General features: G+C 40.9%; 1 protein-coding gene across 8 annotated transcripts in view; it reads left to right on the top strand.

Annotated features, from left to right (window-relative positions):
• Positions 1-5906: 5906 nt before the first annotated feature.
• Positions 5907-23550, top strand: part of LOC141917549 (vasculin-like) — a 64975-nt gene continuing 47331 nt past the window's right edge. The window contains exons 1-6 of one of the 8 annotated variants that reach the window (XM_074810798.1): positions 5907-6023; positions 6854-7908; positions 8665-8732; positions 10691-17228; positions 19129-20592; positions 21961-22257. The gene's annotated coding sequence lies outside the window, so the exon portion shown is untranslated. The other 7 variants (XM_074810796.1, XM_074810799.1, XM_074810800.1 and 4 more) reach the window with 7 other exon arrangements.

Raw genomic sequence — 23550 nt, forward strand, 5'->3', positions numbered from 1 at the left:
TCAAAGCCTGGCTGCTTCTCAGGGGCTGCGCAGAGCTGACAGGCTGATGTTGACTTGCTTCTCTCCCACATATGATGAGGGTGTGCTCCATACAAACTTCCTCCACATGGGCCGGGTGCATTGGACTTCATCTGGATCTGTGGGTAGCCGCGCATTATCTGGGTCATAGTAAACCATCTCCCATGCGGCTAGCTCCCTCAAGTATTGAATGCCTCTCTCCATATGATATAGTATACTTCACATTTGCTAGTAGCCATGGTTAATGATTATGCTAGTAGCTATAGTTACCATGTGGGAACAATTGTGAGGTCAAGCAAGAAGAACAAGCTTCGATCTCCAAACCTTAGAAAATAGGTAGAACGTCCTGGACCATAAAGACAATGTCTGGGATTGTGTTGAGGATGAATTATTTGACAGTCTGACAAAGTGATTAATCGATCAGTTAACTTGGCAATGAAACCAACTTTTGGGTGTCCTGTAGTGAACTACCTTCATTATAATACTAAAACCACACCCACAGGTCATAGAGACCCCTGCCCAGGTTAAGACCCTTCCCCTGAGCATGCAGAGTAGTAGAAGCATTAGGTAAGCCGTATTATAATTGTATGATAATCACGAACCAATCAGTATCTAATAGGCGTGTTTGGAAAAGTACTAACCTCTGAGTTTTGTGTATAGAAGAAGCATGAAAACCTGCTGTTGGGGTATTGGGGTCACCAGTAGCTGGGGTCCTTATTTCTCCGTGCGGGAACAGGAACGACACAACACCAATGTGATGATCAGGTCGTCCATCTTTTTTTTATTCCTTTTCTGGTTACATTTATATCCTACTAAGTTCCGTACACGCACTCATCTATCTTCTAATAGGCTACAGATCATCTGCACGCGCTGTTCACGCGCCTCTACAAGCATTTGCATTGGTTAATTGCAATTAGCACGTAAAGCCCCAAACTTGCCAAAACTCCCTTATCTCATACCCTGTTTTGCTCAGACTTGTGTGCTTTTGCTGACCACAGGTGTTTCTCACTTATCTGCTATCTTGTGTGTTTTTGCCAGCCTTATTTTGCTGGCCTTGTCTTCGTCCTTGCATTCTTCTGTCTGCACTAACTTTCCACCAGCGCGGCCCAGACTCCTACATTGGGGTGCTTGATTTGTGGAAAAGTCCACTGAGCACCCAGGCCTGAATAAATACAGTATCTCTCCTGAGTGTGTTAAGATTGGTTCATTGCATGCCGGGCACAAATCTGCTTTTCGGGTAACACATAGTGATCTACTTACTTGGATGACATATAACATCTTCCTTGAAGGGATACCTCTCCCTCACACGTGACAGGAGACACCTCCAGAGACTGAGATTTTGTGTCTCCTTTCCAATGGCCTTGTCAATGCCCCCTTCCCTACACAGGGATCCCAGCTGCCTCACCTCCCTGCCCTCTAGTTCCACGCCACTGGCCCCGCTATCCCAGCACTGCAGCAGTCAGGTAACGAGTTGCTCACCTGGATGGCGGCTGGAATCTTTTCTCATGTCTCACAACTCACTCAAGGACAAGGATCAGGTGACTATCACTGGCTCTGCCTCCTCCTCCTGTTCTCGTGATGGGCCTGGTTCATCCTCACCCTGTACACTGCGAGGGGGTTTTCTTGTGCATTTCTTCTTCTGTCTGGGGGCAACTGACACTGTCGTGGGTTGGTTCTCTGGTTCAGCTGTGCCGGTCTCCAACCACCTGGGATTGGGGCGATGCACTGAGTAATGAAAAACTCACTCCAGTCTGTTGAAGGGGGAGCATTGCCAAGAGCAAACGCTGCTGCACTGTCTGCAAGCTCCCAATTTATTCCCACTTGTTTACATAGGTTTGTTTTTACTTCTACATCCTACTGACCTTCAGGTTTTGCCTGTTTATTGCTCACACACTCACCACACTCTGCAGGGGGTGTTTTTTCCTGCTGTTTTTCACACAACACGGTGTTCCGTAATGTTGCCTCAGTTATCCACAATCATTCTTCTAACCTCAAGGTCAGTTTACATTTTGCTAACTACCAGTTCTTAATTCCCACACAGCTGCAGCGCCTGTCATCAGGGTTGGATTGGCTGCAGTGTGCATTGCCGGAGTTGGAGTGGCTGCAGCGCCTGTCGTGGGGGCTGTAGTGGCTTCAGTGTCTGTTGTGGGCTTTGGAGTGGCTGCAATGTCTGTTATTTTGTTACCAGGTGCAGAGCCCTTCTCTTCCTCTTGAGGGTGCTGAACAGTGTTTAATAGCACTCAGTAGGGGATGGGCCAGGCCCCAGCATGTTGCAGTGAGCTGTGCCTCTCTGGAATTACCTGGGTGACAACATACTTTTTCCAAATATTTCACTAGTTCTTCAGGATTCTGCACCTGTTTGGGAGTGAAGTTCCAATACACCGGAGGTGCCCACTGTTCTAGGTACTTGCCCACGCTACCCCACACCCCCAGCCACTCATAATTCTCCAACCTTGGGGTAGATCTCCAGGTGATACTCTTAAATAGTTGCTTAACCCTGAACAAAGCCTGGACCACATGCAAGAACACACTGGCTCCTAGCAGGAAGACAACCATTTTATGTCAACATTCCAAGGATATTTGAAATTCCCAAAATTCTCAAACACAATCGTAAATAGCCCCAGGACCAACGATTGCATCGTGTTATAGATCTGCATTACATAGTACAGCAAAAACAAAATCTTAACCCAACTCTCACGGGTGGTGAGCAATAGCATGGGGAATACATATGGAAAATGAGGTGATAAAATCTTAAGAAGCCAAGCAATCAACATTATGACGTGATCTGTTGTTATCTCAAACCTCAGGTCCCACATTGGGCACCAAAAAACTGCCATGGTTTGAACTTGGTTGGTAGCCAAACACCATGCAGCCAGTTGCTCACCCTTTTTCTTCACCCAGGGAAATATGGCAGGAAGAAATAGGAAAAAAAAAAACCCTCATAGGTTGAAATTTAAAAAAAAAAAAAGTTTAGTGATCGTAATGTAACAAAACAATAACATAAAGTCCAAATGGGTAATGCAGAATGCTATTGCTCATCACTGCCGATTGATACCCAACCCGCCCCAGCAGTGATCCCGACAGAACGAAGATCCCACCATGCCAACCAGAAGCGAGAGAGAACCCGCCTCCTTTATATACCGAGCATAACGTCACATGATATGGAATACTCCAATGGCTAATCTGGGCCCAGCACTCCGGCGGTGCCCCCTTCCAGCTCAAGGAAAGTTAACTCTATCTTGGCCAAAATCCGGATCGGGTGCTCTGGCTGTGCCCCCTCCCAGCTCAAGGAAATTAACTCTATCCCAGCCGAAACCAGGACACTTTTCTATATTCATTTCCAACTTAAATGACATCATAACCTCCTATAGTAGTTTTCCACAACAGACATGTTCTGCTCAGCCTACCTAGTTTCAGAAGCTGTTTCTGTTAAATTTAGATCACTCTTCTATGCTCTAGATTATATCCCTTTGGTCAGAGCTTTCTTGGTATTACATGTGTTTGAAGCACTCAGCATAGTGATTCCTGGAGTCCTGAGATGTTTTTGGTAACTTTTCCTGGTTGAACAAACCTGTTAGCTTCTAGCTACTATGGCAACATATGTCTGATACAAGTTAAATTAATCAATGTGTAGGTTATAAATTACTATTTTGAAAAAGATTTTAATAAAGAAACTTGAGAGTGTGGACAGTTTTGGTACTATGGTCCTAGTAACCATAGACACATCAGACTTGGCTCTGTGGCTGCCACTATCGTTCACAGACACGCCAGGTAGCAGAGCACTGCCCTGCCTTTCCTGTTTGTAGTTTCAGAGTTAGCAACAGACTGTGAAAATAAGCAAGTGGCATTGATGCCTGCTAGCTGATGGCTGCCAGCAGTTGGTGCTAACTGCTGTAAGGGGCCTCAGACAAGAGTGCACCGAAGGACATAATTTTTGCAACTGTGATGGGTCCATCCCGGGGAGGGCAGAGAAACCAACAGACACCTGTGGGAGCCAAAGATAAGAAAGCTGAGAAACTTTACAGACAGAGCCATGAGCCAAGACGAGGCCTTATATGAAAACCCTCAGAGTTCACGGAAAGGACACCAAGAGACACCTCTTCAACAGCCACTAGGGACCACCACAGACCACCGAAAACCCCCATGGAAGCCCCTCGGAGACCCTGCCCCAGATTTTAGTATGCTCGCGCAATGTATTAACACATGCATTAGATCCTCTGGAAAGAGGTGGGTACTTCTCAGAAGTTACATGAATATTCATTTCTTTTATTGTATATAATAAACGTGCCCTTGTCTTTCAGCATGCGCGTTAGGTGGAGTGATCCCCCGTGCATCCAGCGCTGCAATAAAGAATGCCTGCCTTCTAAAACTGCAAACTAAGTCTTAGGGGGTTCTTTTGAGACCAAATTTACAGTAACAGCATGGGGTATGCTCCATCACCCTAACTGGAAAGCCTGCTTCACTTTTGCAGCACAGGTCAAAGTTAATAAAAGGCCAAACAATTTCAAGGATGAGATAGAGAAAGGAGATTGCAACGCAGTCAAGATTGTGATAGGCACCTAAGAAAACGCCATTGTTGTTAGAAATTGGAATTGGGGTTGACTAATTCGAATTGAGCTGAAGGCAATTGAGACTATAGAACTTTCTGACATTTTAGCAATTTTTTAAAGATGAAACTCTCATGTATTTTTCTACTTTCTAATTTTCTCAGTTGTTAATTTTTGCTTTCTAGTAATTGTATCAAATTATGAAAATGGATTATTTTAAGAGCATATATATATCTGCAAAATATATTAAAAAATACTACTATTTGCCAGGACTCTTGAGACTTTTTTGTAAAAAATCAGTGCATAATTTCAGTTCCTACAATAATTTAAATCTCATAGAGGAAACTGTCAGTGGAAGAAAATACAGAATCAAATGCAGGCTCTAAAAACATTTGCCAGTACCCTTTCTAATTATATTTAAACATAGTTTTGTATATTTGATTTTTCACATAATTAACTGCAAAATAATTTGGTTTGCAGTGGAAATGAGATTTCAAAATTGCAAAATGTTAATTCAGACATTTAGTTCCCAGGCTGCAAAAATCCATCATACTTCTTTCAAAAAGGCACATGTTGAATGACTGCACACATGTTAAACATATTTCCATTCTTAAGTTTGTAATTTGAAGCTATTCCTATCAATTCAATGAAGATGCTATTTTTTTTGCCTGTTTAAATGGTGGTTATACTCTTTTACTTGCTTCAGGCCCCACTGGTGCCGTGATTTAATTATGTTGCATTTGCGAGCTCTGCTCAGCGTTGCTGAGATGCAAATGACTCTCGGTCTCTACTCTGCCTGCAGCTGCAGACCCACTTTACCTTCACCGCCCACGCGCTTCGCTCGGGGGGGTAGCGGGGCTCTCCCTGCCACCGACCAGGTTGCTCTTGAGGCCGGTGAGACCGAGGTCGTGCTCGCCGGCCGTTTCCGCCCGCAGCCCGCAGCGGGGGGGACGGCACTTGGCCGTACGCCGCGCACGGACCTTCCAGCAGCTAGCTAAGGCGTCGCGGCGCCCGCCTGGGATGGCTCGTACGACCGCACCCTGGACTCGCGTCTCGTTTTTGATGATCCGTTTTGACGCCGCGAGCCAGCCGGAGCTACTACTGCTGCCTGAGTGCTCACCTTCTCCTCAGGCCGCTCTCCCAAGCAGCTACTAGTACTGATAAAAGTGACGCTATAGAACTCTGCCGCCACACGGTTAATTACGGCAAGCGCCGGGGACTCCCGTGGGCGGGGCAGGGCGGGACGCGCGCTGGGGATTCCCCCGCTGCCCCGGGCGGAACGTTCGGGATTGTTCCCGTGACGTCACGGCAGGGAGGTTCCCGCCAGCAGGGCGGGGTCGTACCCTCGGTGGTGGCCGCGAAGCTCCGCCCCGGACGCCCGTGGGGTCGCGCGGCCGATCTTGCGAGGCTTGGCGCGCAGAGGATTGCGGCTCGGAGCGGCGCCATTTTGGGAGTGAGGCGAGTCGGGGGTGGGGGTGCGTGCGGGAGGTGCACCCGCGCGTCGCTCTCGTGTCTGAGGCTCCTATGGTCTAGGGAGGAGGTAGTCCCCGCTAGGGGTGGTCTGGCGGTAGTGGGCCGGGGGAGGAGGCGCGACGGGGCCGTCCCGTTCCTTCCCCTACCGCAAGGCAAGGCCCGCCCTCGGGGAGGGTAAGGGGAGCTGCCCCTGGTGTGGCGGTAGCTGTTGCGTGGGCGTGGCGCGGCTGGTGAGTGCCTGAACATAAGCCGCGGTCCCCCTGGAAGTCAGGGCGAATGTTCAGCGCGTGCGGGCGGAGCCCTTTCCGGGGCCCTTAGTGGTACCGCAACAAAAGGCCCGGTTGGGGCCGGGGAGCTGGGAGGGGTCTGCACGCGCATTTCACAGGCAGGTGGCTCTGAAGCAGTGAGGCTTCCTTCAGGGCCATGCTGGGAGGTTTCCCAGGCGGCTCCCGCTGCTCACCAGGGCTTGTTCTGTACTTAAATTCGGTGTCCCTGGCCCAGGTCAGCACCTTCCTCCCCAGGTGTCTCCTGCAGATCTATTTATCTTTCCCAATAAAATGAGAAATGCTCCTTTCCGGTTGTGTTTTATTCTCGAAAATTAGTCAGGAAAACGTTTTCACTGATAGGCTGCGTTCTCCGATAAATATACTTGTTGCGTTCTCCAGGATGTGAGTGTTTAACAGGCTTCTGTACTCGGGTTTGGCTTCCTGGTTGCACCTGTGTTTGCTTTTTAAGATTCAGATTTATGTACTTGTCTAATGCCAATTCAGATTTCAAAAGGGAAAACTGATTGTTCTGGTTCTTTTTTCCTGTAGGCAATTTGGGTTACAAAGAGAGTCGTGGATATTTGGAGCCTTTTGCTTCAGCTTTTAGGGAGGAAAAAAGGGGGAAACCGTCCTGCACCAGTTGCTTCGTGTGAAAGGGGAGAAATATCGGACACTGATCTGGGATTATTTGTTCAAGTGCTCACTCCTGAAAAGGCATCTGAAACAATCATTAAGAATTTGAAAAGTGAATTGGAAGTTTGAATTTGTGAGCTTTTTCTTTCTAGTAGCACAGAGCACCTCACCCTTGGATGCTTTTGTTCAGGTGGCATGGATACATGGCTAAACTGATCAAGTTCTGAATACTTTGGCTGCCAAAATAAAGTGCCATTTTACTTTTAGTTACTTTTTTCTGCCAAGCAACGTTCTGAGTCATAGGCATAATCAGTTTTGTTAACTGTCTCCAGGTTAAATGCAGACTGAGTTACTGCATAGATGTTGCTGAAAAGTTTCATGGCAGATATTTTTACCCTTATTTTTTAGATTTTCTGATATAGCCTTCTGTCATTTTGCAATGAGACCTACTTTCTAAATGAAGTGTCTAATATAAATTTGTCTATAATTTTTTCTTTGATATTTTAACTGAAAATTTTATTGAAAAATGTTGTTGCCAATAAGCAATATGGTGGTATCCAGATAGCTGTTGTTTACAAATGCCTATGTTACCCAAAGCCAGGAAACATTCCTCAGTTTAGATGTGAAATTTGGATTTTTGGCTTCACAGTTTGTGGTGTAAAAAGTGTATTTATTTCACCTGTAGCTGATGCTTCTTATAGTGAAATGTACATGGAATAGACAAGAGAAGAAGCTGTCAGAGAAGAGGAAAAAAAAAAAGTTTCCTAAAGCAGAGACTTGGCAAATTTTGGAGATAGCCTTGTGGAATCTGTGAGGAAGAAGGATGGGTAGCTGATTTCTGTGAGGTCAAGTCTATGTCAAACAGCTACGAATGTAGTGTTGATAAGAACTCTGGATATTATCTCAAGGAAAGCAAACTGGTAAAATAAAGTCATACAGTACTAACACCTTGTGCAGTCCTCTTGGATTAGGTAAGTGTTCATAAATCAATTTACACTTGAATAAACATTAGTAGAATGGTTAAACCAGTAACATTTACTGCCTGGAGAATGTTGGGGGTTTTGTAGAGAACGCTGAAATGAGCTTGCAGAATCTAACTTTTACTTGTCAACTTTAATAATTAATGGAGTATTTTTAAGAATACATATATTGCTACAAAGAGAAATTTGTAAGTATAAGTGTGATTTTTCTGGGAGATTAAAAAATATGTACATCTAGACTGAATCGGTATGTACTTTATCCTTCATGTTAATATTTTAATCTCAACAATGAGCTGTTAAACTTATTGAACAAGTCTGCTGGATGCCTTGTGCATCTCAGTCTTTCCGTTTTCATTAGACATTTTTGCAGCATGAAGGTACTGATAATGTAGTATTGCTTTTTTTATTTCCTTCCACTGTTCTTTGTCACTTATGGAAGCCAGATATTTATTACCAAAATTAATTTACAGCCTATGCAAACTGGCTTTTTAATGTGTTGATATTTTAAGGTTGGGTTCAGAGTAATTTCCTATTCTGTAATGGGAACGAATGAGTCTGGTTTGAAAGTATACCATAACAACCTCCTCCCTACCTTTTTGGAAGGATTCAAAACAAAATATAGTGGTGAACTAACCAATTTTACATGTTATTATTAGATGTACTGCTGCCCCCTTTCCCCCCATGGTGCTTAAATGTTTCTGAAGATAGATATAGCTTAAATGCTGAAATTAATATTTTTTTTTTTAGGTTTGCTTTCAGCTGAATTACTACTGCCTCAAAGAAAATTAAGATGGACAGAACAACTTAATTCAGAAGTCAGTCGTAATTTTACTAAATTCTCTCCCCCTACCCCACCTTGATTATTCATAAAGTTTTAAATAATTAAAGGATTATTGGGTAGACTGTAAACTGAGTCGCTACCTTAGTCATGACCTTTTCCAAATTTTTTTCAGAGCTTCTGCAATACTGAAGTATTAGTAATAGTGAGCTAATGAAAACAATAGTTTTCTCTAAGGGCACTGTAAAGATGTTTGGGAAGATGGCTTGTGTTAAAGCACTGTAGAAAAGTAATTTTAAGCATGTGAAAGTGTGTCTAAAGACTACTACAGTGGGTTTTTTGTTTTTTTTCCCCTGTAACTTGTTATTTTGACCATAAATGAAAGGCTTGCACCTAAATAAGTATTTTAAATTCTTAGGCTTACTGAAGTAGTTCTGTTCTGTGAGTTGTCTTGTATCTAAAAGTTGATCTAGCTTCAGTATTTTGCTTTCTTTGAATGGGTTTGCTGTTTTGTTATTTTAACTTCATTTTTGCTGTTTTGAAAACATGGAAACTGTGGAACATGAATAGGAGTCTGTTTCTGTAATCTCTCTTGGCTGTGGCTTGGGGCTCTTTTACATGAGTCTCAGTGTGGCTGGGATTGACTGAATGAACTGAGCCACCTAAAGGAACCAAACTAACAGAATTATCTTCCTCGTTCTTTTAGTTGTGTTAATCTGTGTTTTGCTTGAAAACACTTGGTAAATGGGAAGAATTTGGGTGTGAGTGGCCATTTCATTAGATTTTTGTCTATTATATGGCCATAAACATAGTAATACAAGTACTTGCTTAAATCATAGAAAAAGTGATGTCTGTCTTTTAAAAAGTTATTAACTTCCAGTGCTATGAAACACTCTTACCTCTTGACAAGAGGTTCTCACTGAAATAAAGGACCTGCATTCCCTCCACTTGCTATTTTGTTATTTTTACATTTTTCTGGTTGCTGGTAGGATAATTCTTTTTTTCTTTTCACTGTGTTTGCATTTGGGAAGTGCAGTTGTTCTTCTTTGTATGCATATGTATTTGACACAGATTCAGGCATGTTTTACAAGCTGTGCCCTTGTACCCTAAGCAAAATTCATACTTGGGTGAGGACCACTGAGGAGAAAATGCCTAGCATGCTGGTCCACTTTAATTCCTTCTTTAGATTTTTATTTGTATAATGCTGACAGTCTGTTAAGTGCTTTGCAGACAACTATGAAGATAAGGTCCTTGCCCCAGAGAGCTTATACTTTAAGCTTTGATGTAAACATAGCTTTTGTACTGGAATAACTGTCAGCAGTTTGGCTCTTTTATTGATGCATTTATTTTGGTAGAATCCTAAAATGGGTACCTTTGTATTGAGAAATTGTCTTGAATGGTGCAGGCTGCTCTGCTGTGTGAAAAAGCTGCTGGTGGAAGCTTTTAAGAGTAAGCAGAGTTTAAACTTGCAGCAAAGATTAAGTGGAATTAAATCTGTAAAATGATATAGGGAAATTGTGTAGATATTTAATTTTGTTAGTACTTCACAAGCTAATGTGTTTTTTAAGCTCTTTTTTCCCCTCCGTTCTAGTGAGATTCTCCTGTTTAAAATGTATGGATAAAACAGTTTGACAGTAATAGTTCATCAATAACTTCTGGGGAAGTTGCTCTTAGTTCTTTATTTTTTAGTATTAGGAGTAAATTATGTCCTGCAAGAAGAACTATTTGCAGACCTTATTAGAAACAAACTTGAATGAGACTTAGTATGCTTTTTATTTTGTTTTTTGTTACTGTGTGGTTTTGAGTAGTAGTATTACACAGTGACTGATGATAATACCCAATGCAGTGCTATCAACTCTTCCACAATCATAGTCTTTCATATTTTGGGTAAACATAGTCTGGGAAACAGCTGAAATTATATAGAATTGTTTTTCTGCTTTATATACTCAGGATATTTTAAAACTGCCACCTTTTTTTCAACTGCTTTTTCTTCAGATCCTTGTGAAGACTCTGAACCGCAAATGCATTCCTGGTGATTTTGTTACATAATGTATGCTGAACTGGGTGGTGATGTTAGTGCACTAACACTTCAGCTTTTGGCCTTTGAACCTTGCAGAGGACAAGAGATTAGTGTTTATCCAGCTTTCTGCTAAATGGTACTGCAAGTGTAGGATTTCAAGCAGAAGGAACCTGGTTGTAGTTTACCTTCAAATATGAAGTTATTATGTGTTACAAAATAGTTAGCTTTTTTTAATTTACATCTTAGTACAGTGCAAGAAGGAAAAAAATTTTTGGATAAAAGTGATGATCAAGGTATTCTAACCTCTCTCATTAACTTTGGCTCTTTCCAACGCATTTCCTAAAAGATGTTTTGATTTTTGTGACAATATTTGATTCACAGAAGTGATGTAAACCCTGTTGCTTGTGAACCATATCTATATACAGAAAGGGGAGTATATGATAAGGAGCAGTGGCTGGGATTTTTAGAACACCAGTGTCCCACCAAGCTTGCTGAAATTCTAGATCCTTATGTGAAACAAAGGTAGTGTGCACTTCAGTTGATTCATCCTTACATAAGGAATTTGAGCCCTAAGTAGTAATGAAGGTGGGTTTTTCTTAGATGTTTTTGTTTTCACTAAGTCACTGTAAAGCTAGTTTTCAGGACTGTGTCTGTACTAGAGAATGTGTTAGCTTTTTATGGTTAAAGAATTGACTGTTAGTTTGATTTCATAGAATTCTCGTACCCTGGTGTGTCATAAGACTTTTGGAGGTGTTCAAATTTGACAGAGGACTTAGTCCCATCCTCAGTGTTCTGCAGGAAGCCTTAGTTCTCATACTTTTGGGGTTGTTTGGGTTTTTTTTAAAGATGAGTCAAGAAGGTAAATAAAAAAAAAATAATATTTTATTCTTCCTCATTGTCCACTGTTAGAATACTCATCATACAGTTCTGTATTGGATGGTGGGGACAGCGAGACTAAAACTGGAGATTTTACTTGCTCTGCAGTAGCACAGTTGAGAGAGAAGAGGCTTCAACTGAATTGTTCAGAACTTTTTAATGTCTGTTGAACCAGTGGGAGAGAAGACCTTTAAAAGTTCAACTCCCTTTCCTTTAATTTGAGGTGTGAGTCTTTGACAATAAATTTTAGAGAACTGAAGAACTTGAGAGGATTACCATATCCAAACTTAACCTTGTTTGTAAATTATCATATGTCCATAAGCCCTCTTCTACACTGAAGTGCAGTGGGGGGGCAGCACACACATTTTCCTTTCAGAGTGTTAAAAGGTTGGTTGTAAAGATTGAAGCTTATTCTTTTGTTGTGGCTGTGCATTTACATGGAGAGAAAATAAGGGAAATAAATAATCTTTAGTTCAAGTAGTTGTCATGCTTTTGCAGCAATTTGTGATCAGTAGAAATGTTTTCATTTTCAAAAACTGTAAAGCTTGTGTTAGTGTTTGAATATTCTTTTCTCTTTTATTATCATACAAATTTTGGATAGCAAAATAACAACTTGAAATTAGCTTGTTTTGCTTTGTTCAAACTAAATGAATGTCAGAGTAAGGAAAATCTCTAATAAGCTGTGTTTTTGAAGGGGGATAAAAATGAAAATATATAGGGTTTAAACAACAGTATTAAAAGCTTATGCTTACCAACTTCAAATTAGCACTACTCTTAACTAGAGATAACAGAGAAGGATATTTTATCACAAAAAAAAAATTCAGTTTAAAAGAAAATGTGTTTGTGTGTTTCTGGCAGAAGGAAAAAAACTTTTGATGAAGTAGTTTATTTTAATGGCCTGCTTGGTTGAGAAAAATCCTGAACATTTCTGTTTGTGAAGGAGAGACTATGTAGTCTAATGGTTAGGATTTGAGCATATAGTTTCTTTGCCTAATTTGGAGCAAAACTTTGTAGTTTTGTGGCTGATGCTAAATAGGCGAAGTAAACATTTGAAGCTGGCCCAAGGTGGGAGAACTGAAGGGTCAATTTATTCTGTAGCTCTGTTACTCTAGAGTTGCTCTGTTTTAGTGAGAACTTTGCCTACTGATGATGCTTCTTCAGGAAAAAAAAAAATTGACCTTGGCAAATAGTTTTCTCTTTTTGTTATGAAATGCAGTACAGTTGGTATTTGGCATATCAATTCATTTTTAGTTTTAATTCCCTCATAGAAAATTGTGTGCCTCACTTCCTTTCTTGTAGATGGCTGTTCTTTTCTAAGATGTCATATAGACTTGTTTATTGGGCCCCTCTGAAATTCATATATGCTTGGTTTGTCTTCCTGACTTAATAAGGATGTGATACACTTGCTGTAGCTCATTACCAAGGAAGCAAAGCAGCAGCAGTAGCAACAGACTTGAGACAGAGTAGTATATAACCTTTTATTTTTTCACTGTCATAACAACACTATATTATATTTTAGTTCTGATGGCTTACAACCTTCTTTTACCCCATTTATAAATCTTATAAATCGTTATGATGACAGGGTGAGGGTGGGTTATCAAACAAGTGTGTAGCTGAGGGGTAGACTTAAGGTTCCACATGCAGTTTGTGGTGTGCTGTACTTACGCTAATAATAATCTGTGAGGCATTAGGTAAAGGATCATAGGTTATGTGCCACTTAGATATGCATACATGTTAATTTTTATTTTCTGAAAATTATGTACCTCTATGCAAATCAATAGACTGAAGTTCTAAACTGGTCTTCAGGGAGCATCAAGAAATTTGCATTCGTATCTCCTTTCTAACTTTGGGAATTCATGTCTTGAAGCTTTTTTTTTTTTCCTGTTAGTAACTTTACTAGTCCACTCACAAGCTTCAAGTATTCCCAACTATTTGAGTTTATATTGCCTTTTATTCTTATTCTAACAATCTCTGAAATACCTAGTGTTGCAGAAACTGCTTTCTGTAAAATATCCACAGAGTGAGAAGTATAGAATGAAACAAATAAATTGCCTCAACAGTAAAGTTTTTTACTGTTAAGCAGGTATTCTTTATTAGCAGCGCTGGGGTCGCCCTGGGGCTTCTCCGCCATAAGGGCTCCCAAGAACTAGCAAGGGACATCAGTTTCCATACACACAAATCATACATATTCATTAGATTTCCTGGAAAGGGGTGTCTTATGATAATGAGTTCCCGGAATTCATTTACATAGTCTGAGCATGTGTAGTGAAAATAGAGTGAGGGTCTTCGGTGGTAGAGAGTAGTAGTAAGCAGTCTTCTTCACGGTGTTCGCTAGCTGACCCTCTTTCCAGAGCGTGTGCTGTGGAGTCCAGGTGCCTCCTTCCTAAATCAGCAGAATCATCCTCCTACAATAGGGTCTCTGTGTCTTTGTCTTCAAGCTCCCCCTTATCTTACTTTTCCCATTCTAGGGGTTGCCCAAGTGCCCACTGAAGGCCTTGAGTCTGCTCCCAGGGATTTCCGTCAGGAGCCTGACCAGTGTTTCAATTGTACCTAAACAAAGGGACCTCAGGAAACAGTTGAGGCTCAGGAGTCCTTGAGAAACAAATGAAGCAAAGCATGAGCAAAGCTTCCATACATCGCATCACGGTTTAGTCTTAATAACTGTCAGAAATTCATTTGTTTGAGCCCTTTCATTCCCTTTCAAGAAACTGAAAATGCAGAACTATTCCTTGTCTCTAGTTTCTGGTGAAATGGGTTCAGCTGACAGGGATTTTTTTTCTAATTTTTAGCATTATCTTAAAATTTGTTAGACAATTAGCATAGGTAGTTCAAATAGTGTTATCAAATGTATCTCTCCAACAGTAATGAAATCTGTCTTCAATATTGAAGACAGCTTTTTGGACTAGGGAAATATTTTTATTTTGTATACTGAAGAGACCTTCCTGAAGTTGGATCTGTTCAATACCAATGGAACTGTCTTTCCCTTGCCAGCTAAATACTGGTTAGACAGGTTAAACAATATACCCTTAAAATTGGGTGGGGACGGTCTCTGATCTTGTCATCTTAAAGTTCTGCTGTGCTTTTTTTCTCTACCCTCAGTGGATGAGGATCAGGTTAGGGAACACTTAAATAAGATATACATAAGTCCATGGGGCCTTGACAGGATGCACCTGTGAATGCAGATGGAGCTGGCTGATGTCATTGCAAGGCCATTCTGTCACTGAAATCAGGAATAAAATTCCTTAACACTGGGTTTTGCATTAATGAGCAGGCATTACTTTATTCGGCTGGGGAATGAGGGAATTGTTCCACCTAACATGTCCACTGTATGTTGCCTCAGCCAAAGCTTATAACACTGTTACATACATATGCATTAAATTTCCTGGAACTAATTATCATATCTACATAGTCAATAGGCATGCAGGTCTCTGAGGGGATTCCATAGGGTCTTTGGCAGTTGTTAGCGGTCTTTTAGAAGAGGAACTTCTCTTGATCTTTGTTTGAACCTTTGAATTCTTCTTCCTTATATGATATGGCTTTGGTTGTTCTGTTTGTTACAGTCTTTGATTACTCATCTAGTTCCGATTAGTTTTCTTAAGTACCTTCCAAGATATGGTTGTTTTGCTGAAATGGTGCAAACTGTCCTTGCTGATTAAATTAGTAACTAACTTACAACAATTCTTGATTATCTTTGAGAGGTCATGGTGATTGGGAGAGGTTCTTGAGTACTGGTGTTGTCCCTCAAAGAGGGTTTGTTACCAGTGTGCAAAAGCCAGCCTTACACACAGAGCAGAGATATCAGTCTGTTCCGTAGTTGCACAAAGATGGGTGCTAGGTAGTAATTCCACAAAGCTGGCACACCACACAAAGGAACTACAGCCTATTTATCTTGTTACATGATTAGTAAAAATCTATCTAAGTTTGCACTCATTGGTCCATAATTACCATTCTATCTGCTGTTGGTTACTTCTATTTAAATTAGCCTCACTTGCTGTGTAAATTAGCACACGTGCTCCTTACAGGTGGGGGAGGGGCAAGTTTTTTTTGGTCTTGAATTGAGTCAGTGGTTGTGATCTCCCCCTGCCCCCTTTATTTCTTCCCCCAGTTTCCACAGATTTTTGCTGACTTTATGCTTCTTGGGCAATCATACAGCTTCTGGCACTTTCTGGGGCAGGATGCTCGCCTCTTATTGATCTTTTTTCTCCTTTGCAATGGTGAAGTCGTTAGCAAGGCCTGGATCATATCAGGCTTACACAATAGAGCCACAAAGTATTGGGCTTGCACAATGGAGCCAGTGATTAGTGGTCCTTGTGCTTGATGAGAAACATTTGTATGGACTATAAGGCTACACTAAAGAGAGCAAATGTCAATCCTGTCATCAAGAAGGGTAAGAAGGAGAATCCAGGGAATTACAGGTTGGTCAGCCTCACTTCAGTCCATGGGAAGGTGGTTGAGCAACTAATTCTGGAAACCACCTTCTTGTCCTTCATGTGTTTGGAAATGAGCAGGAGCAGTCAGCATGGCTTTATGAAGGGGAAATCATGCTTAGCCTGAAACAAAGAGGTTCTCAGCAGTCAGAATTGAGTATAACTGTTCAGCAGGGATTCTTTATTGGCAGCGCTGGGCAGCACTGGGGATCGCTCCACCACAAGTGCCGCACTTACTAACAAAATGCTCTGACTAATATACACCAAAAGCATACATAGGCATCAGATTCCCTGGAAAAGGCAGTCTGATGCTAATGGGTTCTCAGAATTCATTTACATAGTCTGAGTGTGCTTAGTAAAAATAGAGTGAGGGTCTTCTCCCCCCTCCTGGAGGTCCACATAGCCTTTCTCACACTGTCCGCTAGTTGAACTTTGGGCTTCCCGTGTCACATATGGTCATGAAGTTAGCTCATCCGTCCTTCGGCTCCTGTTTGCTTCAAGGTGGTTAGTTTAAACCGGCTTCCAGTCACTTATCTCGCCACTGGCACCTTCTCAGGCACTTGTCTTGCATTTTTAGGTCCCTGCTATCAGGGATGTACTCAGGGAGTTTACTGGGCTGTCCAAGGCCTGTTTTATCCCCACTAGGCAAGGAGTTACAGGTTTCAAAACATTTTACAAGTGGGTAAGACTACAGAGGGTAGTGAGGGAAAGAGTATAAATGAAATTATATATATTGCAGTAAAATATGGGAAAAATAAAAGTTAGTAAAACACAAGTGATGGTTAACGTTAAAACTAAATGTCCTACTTTACTGGTTTCTATACATTAACAAGGTCAGGAGGTCTTGTAATTTCAAGTATACTTGCAGTACACTTCCCTTCAAGCCAAGCTAGTAGCCCTCTACAATGAGGTGACTATCTTGGTAGATGAAGATGTTGTCTGAAAAGCGGATTTGTGCCTGGCATGCGATAACCCAATCTTAACACACTCAGGAGAGATATTGTATTTATTCAGGCCTGGGTGCTCAGTGGACTTTTCCAAAAATCAAGCACCCAGGACAACAGTTTTATGGCAACCCAGATGGGACAGCTGTAACACCTTGCCCAGATCAACTTGCTGACTCTTGGTGGGGAGACCCTGCTCTCTGGACTCCAGCGTGTACTGACCTTTTGATCGGGAACTCCATGAGTACTCTCCCTGACCAGAGTGGGTAAGCAACAAAGCAGTGCAATGCTTGATAAAAGAGATATTGTTTGGTATAAGGTTGTGCATGCACTTAAGGGGGAATTGTTGGTAAAATAGGAAAATTCATATATGTTTGTCAGTGACAACTGGAGTATATGAAGTCATGGATCAAAATGTTCTTTTTGGGTAAAAATATGGGAGCTCAGCCATCTAAAATGAGTCCGTGTTCTCCTCTTGGGTGTATTATAAAATATTGGGGGAAATTTGGAGGAGATCTGTTAACAGGGGAATGGCTAATTGAATATTGCGCTAAATGGTGGCCACTGTATAAGTTGGAAGATGGGGAAAAATGGTCTGAGAAGGAGTCATTGAAATATAATACTATCTTGCAATTAATGTTGTTTTGTCAACGACAAGACAAATGTGATGAGGTATCTTATGTTGATTTATTCTTTACTTTGAGAAATGATCATGAAACTTGAAAGAAATGTAAACTTTTGGATTCTGATTTGAATGTGATGATGATGATGGAAAATAAAGATACGGAGTCCTGTTGTTGTTCTGAATGTAGCATTGGGAAAAGGTGTTTAAAATTGAGTGATGAAGAGGAGGATGTACAAACATTGGTGGCTTCAGATAGTGGGGAAAATAATGCTGGAGGAGGTGATAGTTTCAGCCCTATAGCAGGGAGAACTCTAACACAGTGAAACCCTACACTATTAGCTTCTCTTTGACAGGCTGTGGGTCCAGGGGGAAATCTGGTATTTGTTAAAGTACTACTTCTGATTTAATGAACTGGAAGGAGTCAGCTGGTTCATATAGAGAAACCCCAGACAAAATGTTCTTTTAGAATGATTATTGAAAATCATAATCCAGATTGGCAGGACATGCAAGTTTTATTAAATAGCTTGTTAACCCCAGAAGAAAAGAGAGAGAGAAAAAGGTAATAGAGAAAGAGAAATTAAAAGGCAGAAAACAGCTGCAATTTTGGCAGCCACCCTTGCTAATGCCCAAATTTTAACTCAAGGTAAAGGATTTTTCAGAGGGTGAGAAAAAAGAGGTAGGGGAGTAGGATGTGGAAACATGATCAGACAGTCAGGACCATTAGGAATTAATCAACGTGCCTTTTGCAGGGAGCAAGGGCACTGGAAAAGTGAGTGTCTGAAAAACAAAAGAGCCAGTCAGCCCTGGGAAATACCTTCTGAAGCTGATTTGCTGATGATGGGAACTGAATCTGAGTGATGGGGACAGGAGGCAGGGAAGGAGGATTCCCCAGCTGAGCCCCTGGTTCCAATAAAGCTGGGGAATAAAACTTTTGATTTTTCTAGTAGATACAGGAGCAAAATATTCAGTCATAAATACTTGTAAGGGGCCACCAAGTAAATTTAATATGTCTGTTGTTGGGGTTATGGGAAAGACAGAGGTCAGACCATTTTTTTAAAACCCTTGAAATGTGAATTTGGAGGAAAACCAGTAATACATGAATTTTTATATGTACTGGAGTGCCCAATGCCCCTCTTGGGGTGGGATTTATTAAGTAAGCTAGGAGCACAAAACAATTAAAAAAAAAAAAGGAAGGAAGATTCAAGTTCATGTTCCCAAAACTAATGCATGGCAGGCACAAATGTATTTGTTACAGACAAGAGTCGGAAAATAAATAAGAGGAACTTGGATATGTTCCCAAGGAAATTAAGAATGCAGTCACTCCCTTTGTATAGGCATCTGAGAAACCTGGAAGGGTGAAGAATGTGCAACTGGTAAAAGTTGCATTAAAACTAGGAGTTCAGTTGGTAAGAAAGAAACAATATCCTATTAGTATGGAGGCCAGGAAAGGCTTAGAGCCAATAGTGAATAATTTTCTTAAATATGGACTTTTATGAGAGTGTCAATCTGAATACAGTACTCTAACTGTGATTGTTTACAAGTCATTGAACAGGTGTATGCCAGCAGACCAGACCTGAGAGATGCTCCCCTCCAAACTCCAGATGAAGAACTATATACTGACGGAAGCAGTTTTGTTGTGAAGGGGATAAGAAAAGCTGGCTATGCTGTGGTGACACTAACTGAGGATCAAGAAATTAAAGCAAATACCAAATACCTCTGCACAAAAGGCTGAAATAATTGCCTTATCTGCTAGTGGTACACCTATAAAGTATGGAGCAGAGATTTTAAACTTGCTGGAAGCAGTACAGAAGCCGAAGGAAGTTGCTGTGATACATTGTAAAGCATATCAGAAAGGAAATTCAGATGTAATCCAAGGAAATTGGAGGGCAGAGGAAGCTGTAAAACAAGTGGCACTTAGTACTATTTGTGCTCTAATTCCATCAAGGAAAATGCAAGTAGAACCCCCGAAGTATAGAGAAAAGGAAGATAAATTGGCTGATTTACTAAAATGCAAAAAGCACAATGAAGGGTGGTAGATTACCCCACACGGACAATGTGTAGTGACTCCTGAATTCATGAAAAACCCATGAAGAAACCCCTATGGGAGCAGAAGCAATGGTTGAATCAGTAAGACGTTATGCAATAGGGGTCAAAATGTTGCTCATTGCCAAAAGTGTGAGTAACCAATGTGAAATTTGTCTTAAGAACAATCCAAAGATATAAGCCTGACCCCTTCCAGGAGAGGTAAGAAAAGACATAACTCCTGGTGAGTATTGGCAAATAAATTTTTCAAAATTGCCAAGGTGTAACCAATACCGATATTTATTGGTATTGGTGGATACCTTTTCTGGTTGGCCTGAAGCTTTCCTGTGTCGAACCAATAAGGCAAAAGAGGTAAAAAAGCACCTACTAAAAGAAATTATTCCAAGGTTTGGGGTTCCTCTAGGAATGTCCTCTGATAGAGGTCCACATTTCATAGGTGAGGTTGTCAGGAATATGAGCAAAACACTAGGGATTAGGTGGAATTTACACACCCCCTGGAGGCTACATTCCAGTGGGTAGGTAGAAAGAATGAATCAAACACTAAAATGACACATTTCTAAATTATGTCAAGAAGCCCAATTAAAATGGGTGGAAGCTTTGCCACTTGCTCTATTGAGGATTAGAGTGAGTGACTCCTAGAACTAGAGGATAAGCCCTTTTGAAATTCTATATGGCAAACCTTATAATGTCAATCTGACAGGTAGGCCTGAACAAATGCATACAGCAGGGGAAAAGGTGTTAACTGATTAAGAGCACCTGTACCCTTTGATTCTCCAGTGCACTCTTTCTGTCCCGGAGATCAGGTCTACCTACAGATGTAGAAGGATGATCCTCTTGAAGAAAAGTGGAAAGGACCCTATCAAGTGTTGCTAACTGTGAACACTGCTGTGAAACTTGGAGGAGTGGAACCCTGGGTCCATTACACTAGGATGAAGAAAACACCTTCTGGACTGTGGACATTGGTACCTAAGGGACTTTTGAAATTAACTTTAAGAATCATTTGTTCATCTAGATTGTATATAAGGAATACTTATGTTTTGTATCCTTATAATTGCAGGGAGGAATAATTGTATTAACCTATTTGTACAAAGAATTTAACCTGTGCTAAGATTGTTTAAAATGGAGATCAAAGTCTTATTAAGTTTATTAGTGATTTCATTAGATGGTATTAAGCCTCAATTCTTAATGCCAAAATGGGATAGAGATTGAAATATTTGGGAACTCTTAGCCAGAGAAGTAACCAATACATCTTCCTTCTGTATATCTCTATATAATAATAATGATTAAAACTCAATAGGAGGAATGTATAGTTCCTGTCTTCTAGGGATACCAACTCCTTTAGAGCTGTTAAAAAAACTATACTATGTTCCAAAATTTTGATGCTAAGTTGACTTAACATATATAGACTAGGTAAATCGACCAAAATCAAAGAAAAAAGGAATGTTGAGAGTGAAGGTGTGAGGAGCACTCCCTGCAATGCATTGTGTCAAGTTTATAAATTGCTCTTTGAAATGTGAGAATTCCTGGACCATAAAGACAATGTCTGGGATTGTGTTGAGGATGAATTATTTGACAGTCTGACAAAGTGATTAATCGATCAGTTAACTTGGCAATGAAACCAACTTTTGGGTGTCCTGTAGTGAACTACCTTCATTATAATACTAAAACCACACCCACAGGTCATAGAGACCCCTGCCCAGGTTAAGACCCTTCCCCTGAGCATGCAGAGTAGTAGAAGCATTAGGTAAGCCGTATTATAATTGTATGATAATCACGAACCAATCAGTATCTAATAGGGGTGTTTGGAAAAGTACTAACCTCTGAGTTTTGTGTATAGAAGCAGCATGAAAACCTGCTGTTGGGGTGCTTGATTTGTGGAAAATCAAGGCACCCAGGCCTGAATAAATACAATATCTCTCCTGAGCGTGTTAGGATTTGGTTAATGCATACTGGGCACAAATCCTCTTTTTGGAAAACAAAGGAAGCAATGGATGTTGTCTATCTTGACTTCAGTAAGGCTTTTGACACTGTCTTCCATGACACTCATAGAGAAGCTGACAAAGTATGTGTTGGAGAAGTGAACAATAAGGTGTATCAAAAAATGCCTGAAGGGCCAGGTCCAGCCTCTCAGGGTTGTGATCAGTGGCACAAAGGCCATTTGAAGGAAGTCATTAGTGTTGTACCCCCAGGGTTCAATATTGGAGCCAGTACTATTTAACATCTTCATTAATGACCTGGACAATGGTGCAGATTTTACCCTTTGTAAGTTTGCAGATAATACAAAATGGGGAGGAGTGGCTGATACACTAAATGTTTGTGCTGCTATTCAGAGGTACCTGGACAAGGATAGAGAACCGGACAGAGGATCCTCACGAAGTTCAGCAAAGAGGAAAATGCAGAGTCCTGCATCTGGGGAGTAGTAGCCACATATGCCAGTACATGCTGGGGGCTGACCAGCTGATAAGCAGCTCTGCAGAGAAGGACCCTGGGAGTCCTGTTGGACAACAAGCTGACCATGAGCCAACAATGTGTCCTCACAACAATGAAGGCCAACAGCACCCTGGGCAACATTAAGAAGAGTGTTGCTGGCAGGTCGAGGGGAGTTCATCCTTCTCTACTTAGCACTGGTGAGGTCACATGTTGAGTGCTGTATCCAGTTATAGGTTTCCTGATACAAGAAAGATATGGACTTAGTGGAGTGAGTCCAGCAAAGGGATGAAGAGTTGATTAAGGGACTGGAGCATCTTTCCTATGGGGAGAGGCTGATATTCTTTTTGATCTTCTAAGGAAGTACGAGTTGATTCTCAGTTTCAGAACGCTCTGTGGATGTTATATTTTAATTTTTCAGAAGATACTTTCCAGATATAGAATTAGTAAGCCATCAAAATAATATTTGTCTCATGTAAAATTATGTGAAGGCAAAAATGATGAGAGAGACTTTGTTAATGCTGTTGACAGGACTATAGACTGTTGAGACGAGCAGACAATATGCCTTCAAAAGGATGTTACAAGGTAGCAATGTTTCATTACAAGATGATGCTTAAAGTTCATAACTCTGTGATAAACTGAAGAGTTGTGTTGTTGAGACATTCCTCCTATAATCTGTAAGGGGTGTGGACATGGGAAAATAAAAGGTGGGATTACATGTTTTTACACTTGATTCTTATGATTTACAAAATTGTTATAGTGTTTATAGTTAAATATATTAAAAATGTGATACTAAATGCATTTCCTCTACTTAGAGCTACTTAAACCATTGAAAACAAAAATTAATAGTCTCAAAAAAATCATGGCGGTTAAATGTGAGTGCATATTACTTTATATGCCACAGTCCTTTCAGGAATTGTACTTTAATAGAACTGAAATTCAGAATGCTTTGACTATAACTGCTTCCTCTGCTCTCTGTCCCTGAAATATCCCAGATTATTCCCCCCCCAGGATCTCACATCCACATAAGCAGCCAGTGCAGAGATTCCCTTGAGAGGAATTCTCATGGGAGTCACTTTTCCAACTCCTGAAGAGTATTATACACTTCCAGGGATGCTGTTTGGCTATTCTTAATGTTGCGTGAGTAGACAAATAGAAAGAGAGGATTTCTAATGCTAGAAAAATCTGATTAATGGAAGTGAAGCTAGAAGAAATTATGGATAAAGGATCATCTTTATAATGGAACAGGAGTGATCACTTAAATTAATTGTGTAACCAGTTTATTCCAGACTTCAGTATACTTTGTTTTCTTGATGATATGTTTAAGGCCAGGTTGGAGACATTTGTAAAGGAAATTAGTATTGTTCCACTATGTTAGCAGGAGCAGTGCAGGAGACATTATATGAATTTGTAGTATATGAAGGAAGTCAGGTTAGATCATAAGGGTTCTGGTGTTTGAGTTGGAGACTTGGGCTTGTTTTGTTTTAAAGCTT

The sequence above is a fragment of the Strix aluco genome, chromosome W (genome assembly GCF_031877795.1).
Source record: "Strix aluco isolate bStrAlu1 chromosome W, bStrAlu1.hap1, whole genome shotgun sequence".
In the NCBI taxonomy this organism is placed as follows: Eukaryota; Metazoa; Chordata; class Aves; order Strigiformes; family Strigidae; genus Strix; species Strix aluco.